At 37.3% G+C, this 8041-nt stretch overlaps 1 long non-coding RNA gene across 1 annotated transcript in view; it reads right to left on the bottom strand.

Annotated features, from left to right (window-relative positions):
- The window catches only part of LOC103737492, a 34127-nt gene that overhangs the window by 2838 nt on the left and 23248 nt on the right, over positions 1-8041 (bottom strand). The window contains exon 3 of the long non-coding RNA XR_607407.1: positions 7342-7378. This is a non-coding gene — a long non-coding RNA (uncharacterized LOC103737492). The remainder of the gene's footprint in view (positions 1-7341; positions 7379-8041) is intronic.

Genomic DNA, 8041 nt, shown 5'->3' with positions numbered 1-8041 from the left:
GAAAAGGATCACTTTTATATGTGCCAGAGGTTACAAGGAAAAAGGAAAGAGATTGCCGACCTGAAAATCAAAATGTTTCACATTTTAAATGTCAAATGAAATCAGAAGCTTTTAAGACAATCATTTCTGAGATTTTTTTTTTTAATTTAGAGTTCCAAGAATTCAAATTATCGGCAAATCAGTTATATGGTAAGAGATGACCCAGACCAACTTGCTACCTTGGGAAATAAAGGTAGGCGTGAACACTGGGATTAGAATGAGACCCATGGGCAGACTTGGAACAAAATCCTAATTTTAAATACTGTTTCTAATAAAAAGATCTCGGATGTTTGTTACTGAGCTGACTTGTCTGTGAAGAAGACTAAAAACAAAGAAAAAGAGAAAGGTTATTATTTTTCCAGTAAAAGCTGCTTACCTGGCCAGATAGTGGTGACCTTTCCAATACGGTAAGATATAATAACCTGGATGCAGCATCAGTATGTAAGCTGTCTCCTGTGCTTTTCCTTACCAGTCTCTCTTGGTTCTTTCCCAACGACTCTTTTGTAGTCATACCCAATTTTCTTACCACTTTTCACTGGGGAAGGAAATGAGGCTTTTGTTTCTTGTCCAGGAATCACTTGATTGTAAAAACCTTGTGAGAATACTCAGTGAGGATGAGAACTAGCTTTAAAAGCCATGAATTTAAAGAGATGGAAAGGGGCGTCTTAGCATTTTTTAATGGACAACTACAGCTTTGTGAAGTGTAATGACCAAAGTACTAAAGTTAACATATGTTAATCTTGCTTTTTTAGTCACTTGTTTGGCCTTCCTGCAAGGACTATTTCTGTGAAGAACATAGGATACAAGATTGCAATCAAACCTTGTGAAGAGGGTGTTCTGACATGAGGACACACAGATGCACAGCTGTACAAACAGAATACACAGGTAAGAGAGTTCTCTGGTATCTGAAGAGTAGCTGGTCTGGAACAGTAGTGGCTGAGAGCTGATGGGAAGGCAGCCTGTCCTAGTTGGCTCCTCCCAAGAGTGCGTTTGGACCTGACGTGACTGGGTCACTGACATGAGATGACTTTGAACGTGGTAGATGCATCCCGGGGTGTGTATTTTTATATCAGAACACCTTTTCTTCTTTGCCACACAAACCTTTTGGAATCATAAACTCATAACTGTGTCAGGTTGGTCATTTTTAACTGGCATATTTGCAACTAAAGGTTTGCTGATTCATTTGAAAATGAATTTTGTCCCTTAAAATGTGTAGACATTTTTCAAGTGGGACCTGTTTATGCATAACCGAGATGAAGATTTATGGGAGGTGCAACAAATGTGTCTCTGTCGTGCCTCAGGGAAATGTTAGCGATGTTGGCAGGAAGAACATGAAATGGTGGCAGGCACCAGGATTTAGGTTTTATTTTTTCAATTTTATTTTTGCTACGCTTGTACTTTGTTCCTCTTTTAGAAGCAGCGTGATGTCAGTCACATTTAAATCAGATGAAAACCTGAATTTTTCATATTAATTAAAGTTCAGTGGATTCCTTATAAAGACTACATGAAAAGATCAGCAGAGATGGGGGCAGGGGACAGTCACATGGGATGGATTTTCTGCAGATTAGTTGTGGTGGGGTTGAACTTCCTCCTGGGTTTTTCTGGACTGCTTCCAAGTTTAGAAAGCAATTGACAAACAACGTTATTTTATCCTGCATACACTCTTTTTTTTTCTCCTGACAAAGAACATAAATGAAGAGGAAGAAGAGAGGTTTCCAGTGAGTGGTGATGCAGGCATGTTCCTGTGTGTGTTTATTGCAATGCTCCCTACAGTAACAGATTTGTGGGGGAAAAAATGTTCTAACAGGGCTGCTTCATCTCTGACAATGTTGGGCAGGGAACAGTAAAGCCTAAGCTGGAGATGTAACAGGTGCCTGTGACTGGCCGCTTGAAGCTTTGATCACAGCTGTTCCTGTCCAAGTTTTTAGAAGATTGCCATATGACTCACTGTTTGAGAATTTTCTCGTGGGGGGTGGGTAAACTAAGCAAACTATACCTCCCTCTTCTTAAGGTCTCAATGGCAAACTTAAGTTCTGTTCCATACTAGTTGACCCTTGGGAACCAAAGAATGTATTCTGCTTACTTACAGCCTGTGGGTGACCCTAAAGCAGCTACCCTAGAAAGCGTTCAGCTAGAAGGGGGATGGCAACCAGCAGCTGCACAGGTGGAATCCCTGTCAATTCAGGCTATTGACACTAGTCCCTCCTAACACAAGCCAATAAAGTGGAATTGCATACAAATGGTTGAGAGGGTTAGGGGTGACTGGAGAGTCAACTAAAGGATGTCCACTCCATTCTAGGAAGGAATATTAACAGTCCTTAGAGCCGATAGTGATGAACTTTCACAGCTAGGCACAGCTGATCTCATAAAGAATGCAGCAGTTTGGTTAGGAGAATAGTGCCTAACAACACCTATTCACCAAGCTGAAGGACCTGAGTTCCATCTCCATAACCCACCTAGGGGAAGATAAATGACTTTTGCAAGTTGCCCTTGGACCTCCACTCATGTGCTTGGCACATACATACATACATACACACACAATAAATAAATAAATAAAAATTTTAATAAATGAAACAAATGCAATGCTCTAGTTTTATTCTGTTACTGTGATAAAACACTAACCAGAAGCAACTTAGGAGAGGAAAGGTTTTATTTTATATTATAGGTTATAGTTCATCATCAAGGGAAACTGAGGCAAGAACTCAAGCTTGAACTGATGTTAGAAGCCACTGAGGAAGGGTGCTTACTACCTTGCCCTGTGACTTGCTCTCAGACTTGCTCAGATAGCTTTCTTATACAACCTAGAACCATATGCCCTGGGATGGTACTGCCCACAGTGGACTGGGCCCTCTCATATCAATAGAAATCAAGATAATGCTTCAACATATGCCCAAAGGCCAACATGATCAAGGAAATTCCTCAGTTGAGGAACCCTCTTTCCATTTGACTCTAGATTGGTCAAGTTCACAATAAAAACTAACCAGCACATGTAATTTTTTAAAAATTTTAAAGAATAAAATTCAACATAATGGAGGAATGTATATAATATGACTAAAAAGTAAAGCTAGACACATGGATTCAAATAAAAGTTGCTGATGCAAATCTCATTTAGCTGCCTGTTAAAATAGCTATCACTTGGAGAAGGTTATGTTCTTGATCTGGTCTCCATGGATTCCCCATCCACAGGGTTTCCAGCAAGATGCTGACTATAGGACATACACAGAGCCTGTCTGTCTTTGAATGTGTTAGCTTCCAAATGCCTAAGGCTTCCTGATTTAAGAGCTACTATTACTGTTACTGCTGTAAATTGGCTTTCTTTGTCTACCTTTGTCTCTTTATACTTGGATTGCTGGTTAGAAGGAGATGGTTTCTAGTAAGGAAACCTTAAATTAACCTTGAATCTGTCCTCCTTTGCTTTTGGTCCAGGACATTCAAGGGGACCAAATCCCATTCCACATACCCATATGGAATGAATGCTTCTTCTGTCTACCCATTTAAATCTCTTGCTGAAGGCTTTGTCTGCTAATTGGTCACTTTGTCTCATCAAGGTAGAGTTTAGGATACTGGGTACTTAAAATCTAATATATCACTTCACAATCACGTTCCGATTACATAGCCTGCATTGGTAATAGACATAAACAAAGTAGGTGTGACATAGAGTTTACATTACCATTATTGAAGCATTCACAGAAAAATACAAGAGCTAGAGGATGGGGAAGAGTTCTGGGGACAGTGTCTCCTGGATAGAACAGGAACATTGTACCATGAACTCCTTGCAGCTGTGGTTACCTGCGTAAGACCTGCACAAGACTGGGTCTGTCAGCATTTCATTATGCAAGGAGGAGGGGCCCAAGAGGCTCCACCGCTCACTGAGGCACCATGTTGAATAGATAAAGGGTGTTAGGGGAGGGAGGGAGTGTCATTTCTTTCAGTGGTGTATCCACTGTTAAGTTAACCATGTCCCAGTAAATTATATTGCTTATTCAAGCAACCATAATTAAGCTCAGTGGATTAAAAAAAAGGCAAAAACAACCACGGACATCAAAGTGAGGAGGAGGGGGGCTTGCTGGGAATAGGGTTCAAGTGGGAGAGGAGAGCAGACGAGAGAGGGTCATGGAGGAAGAAAATGCCCAAAATTCACAATATATATATATATATGTATGAAATTATCAAAGAATAAAACAACAAGAAAACCATAAATATATGCTTGCACTGATCTTAAAAGAAAAAAAAATAGCAAGAACATGGGCTCTTATCATGATTGTTCCAAGATCCTTTGATATAGGGATCAGTTAACATAAGACCTGCGAAAGTTAAGAACCATGGTTACTGAATATGTGGTTTACCTAGAACCCATCTTCTTTATGGTGACCATCACAAAAAATTTAATTGTAGCTTTATCATATAGTAGAAAAATGACCTATTCTATCATTATGTTTTTATTGAAATTAATACCTTCCAAGAAAAATGTCTGAATGAAAACACTCTCCCTGAAAAACAATATACATTAATCGCTAACATTGTTGATATATCTTTAAAATATTTTATCATTTTTATTTTATGAGTGTGTTGCCTGCATATGTGTAAGTGCATCCATATTGCCCAATACCCACAGAGGCCAGAAGAAGGTGTCAGATCCTCTGGAACTGGTCTTATGGGTGATTGTTACCTGCCACGTGGGTTCTGGGAATCGAACCCGGGTCCTCTGAAAGAGTAGCCGTGCTCTTAACTACTGAGCCATCTCTCCAGCCCTGAATTGTTGATATTTTTCAAGGACCCCAAACCTCTATAAGATGGAGAATATGGGGAAAGAACTATGGAATATGTATTTGAAAATTTTAATAACAAAAACTGCCTTTTAAATATATTCTAATTTTTATACCTGCACATTGAATTCTAACAAAAAATTATTAAATAATCCATGGTAAAAAGTCAGTTGCTGCTCATATTCCATGAACCAACTGATACACATTTTTTATGTCATTGAAAGCAAAGGTGTTTTTGAAGCAAGATTTATACTTTGGGGGCAAAAAAAACAAGAAAACAACAAAAGAAATGAAAGTAAAGAAGGAAAGTAGGTTATTGGATAAAGGAAGAAGAATCATGGGGCATTTAAATCTTATGATGAAGCAACTTTGTTGGAGTTATAAAATCCCATTAATTCACGGGATATAAAATCAGATACATTGAGGCTGGAGAAATAGCTCAGAGGTTAAGAGCACTGGCTGCTCTTGCAGAGAATCTGAGTTTGGTTCCTAACATCCACATGGTCATTTACAGCTGTCTGTAACTGACAGACAGGGGATCTGACATCTTCTTCTGATCTGCTTAGGCACCAGCCACACATGTGGTGCACATACATACATGTAGGCAAAACACTCATACATATAAAGATAAATAAATCTTAAAGAAAATGATCAGATACGTTATGGCCAGGGTGGACGGGATGTAGCTTAGCAACACAGTGCTTGCTTGGTATGCCAGTGGTCCTGAATTCAACCCTTAGTATGACAAAATGGAAACAAAACTCAAAACCATTATATTCATAAAATAATTAGAAAAAACATAAAATTCTACACTACTTTGTCCCTGATGCAGTCTTTTAGAAAAGTGAGCCGATTCATTCCTCCTTCCCTATGATGTTTACACTGAACTTGAAAACCAACTTCCTGATTAGAAATTACTGAACAGGTAAGCAAATAATTATATTTGTACCAATGATCAGTTCTGCAGAGATAAAACATATGCTTTCATATACAAAAGACAAAGATAAATATATCTAACAGAGAAGCACATTTAACTGAAGGAATTCTGAGTGTTCACTACGTACCTTTCACTGTATAACGTACATGTGTGCACTCTCAGTGACATAAAGGTTGACCACCAAGGGATGGGTAAAATTTGCATACATACAGACTTGATGAAGCAATTGTGGTACCTTCTTTGTACTATTTTATGTATAAGAAATAGGAATTTTGTGTTCAAAATTGTTTTTGAATGCTCAGATAAATTTGAATAAACCCAGCCACCATGAATCTGCTAAACTCACTATGAATCACACCAAATGGCACACCAATGCCATCCTTACTTTAACAGTGAAAGACATGACTAAAATGGTTTATTTGATAATAATTGAAAACCTTCATATCAGGCATATTTATTTGCTATCAGGAGACTTTTCCATGGAGCAAATGCAGTATATTTTCAAACCCATCATTCAGAGGTTATTTTTATTCATCAATTTGAATTATATTTTTCTCCTTAACATTGGTTTTCTGTTTGCAAGAAAAAGAGAATAGAAAAAGCCCTCTTTTAGAATTGCATGCCCAGTTTTGTACTTTGTGGGTTTTGATGAAATGAAAATGCAGTACTTCATGTGGCTGGTTCTTGGGGAGGCAGCAATGCGCGTTCTGTCTTGCTTCTTCATTAATATCTATGCAGTCACAGAAGGTCACATACACACCAGAAATTGAGGAATTCAACTCAGATGGCAAGAAAATGAGTTTATTAAAAGTAAGTCGAGTATTTGCTTAATTTTTCAGCTGGGAGAAAGTAGAAGCTGTTTTTAGTGAAGCCTTCACAGTTAAAGCTCTCCGTGGCATTCTGTCTTTATACTCTGTTCCATTTGCACTGAAGAAATAATGCTCTGAGTATCAAGAATGGAATAAAATATTCACCCAGGAAAATTTTTGTGGGGACCCAAAGAATTTAAATTCTAGTTGAGGATCCTGATGAATACAGTTGTAGCCTCTTTGGGGTCACTATGTGTCTAAGATTCATGCCTTTGCTTTAAATTCTGCAACCATCTTGAAAGCCAGATTTTATTATTATCCTTTTAGATAAGCAGAATAAGATTCAGAGATGTTAAAAAATGGGCATCGTGGAAAATGTTTGTGATTCCTAAAACCAGAACACCAAAACAGAGCTCTAGTTTAAAGGATGGAGATGTCCCATCACATTACAACCTTTGTGGATGGGATCTTGGGTTAACTGATCAGGAAAAGATCATGTTCCCCAAATACACATTTAATGCAATAAAAACTAAAAACTGAGAAGTTTCCTAAATCTGGTACATAGGAATTGCTACTGTTGCAAACATCAGTGTCAAGGGCTAATCAGAAACTATCGCATAAATCTATTTTGAAGTTAACTTTTCCTAGGCCCTAGCATCAAGATACTGGTGATATAAAATAAACTTAAATGTAAATAAATAAATTAAATAAATAAATAAATATGCGTACTAACACACGCACACTGACACAATGTGAATTTTTAGATGATAGAATTAGAAGGAATACTTACCTATTTGACTGTCATGCTTTACCACAATCTGAACAAACTGAATGAAAACAGTAGAATTACAAAGTGTTCTTTTAAGCTTATTTCTGAGCACATCTTTGTACTTGGTGCCGTATTTTGTGATGGATCTGCCTGTTATATAAATCACAACTATAATAAGCATGCAAAAAGCTTTTAAGAAAGTTGAGTATTAAAGTATATTTTTTCTGTATCAATGTTTTATATAATGAGATGTTAAAAGTCCAGTTTAAAGATGTAAATATTTCACACGATAAAATGTACAGAACATAGAAATTGTGGCATGATTACATCAATTGTGAAAATGGGTCATCATTTGAACAATTGACCCTACACGGAGGGCAATCCTCCAAATAATTTAAATTTCATTTTTTAATAGGATTCTTTTGAAATCCTACTAGTCAAGCCTCATGTTGATCTGAAAGATACTGCCTTTTATTTTCTTCCCTGTATGTATAAATTAATATTTAATTCACAAGTGATAAAACTTACTTATATAAAAAGAAAGAAATTATTTTTAAAATGGTTTAGGGTCACTTAGAAGTTAAGGAATAAAGTTGGGTAGAAGAAAAAACAAAACAGAAGCAGTTATACAAATGTTATTGGAATTCTACATTCTGCTCCATTCTATTCTCTCTCTCTCTTTCTCTCTCTCTCTCTCTCTCTCTCTCTCTCTCTCTCTCTC

Source organism: Nannospalax galili, unplaced genomic scaffold (genome assembly GCF_000622305.1).
Source record: "Nannospalax galili isolate Female #2095 unplaced genomic scaffold, S.galili_v1.0 scaffold678, whole genome shotgun sequence".
Taxonomy (NCBI): domain Eukaryota; kingdom Metazoa; phylum Chordata; class Mammalia; order Rodentia; family Spalacidae; genus Nannospalax; species Nannospalax galili.
This window is presented reverse-complemented; position numbering and strand designations above follow the sequence as displayed.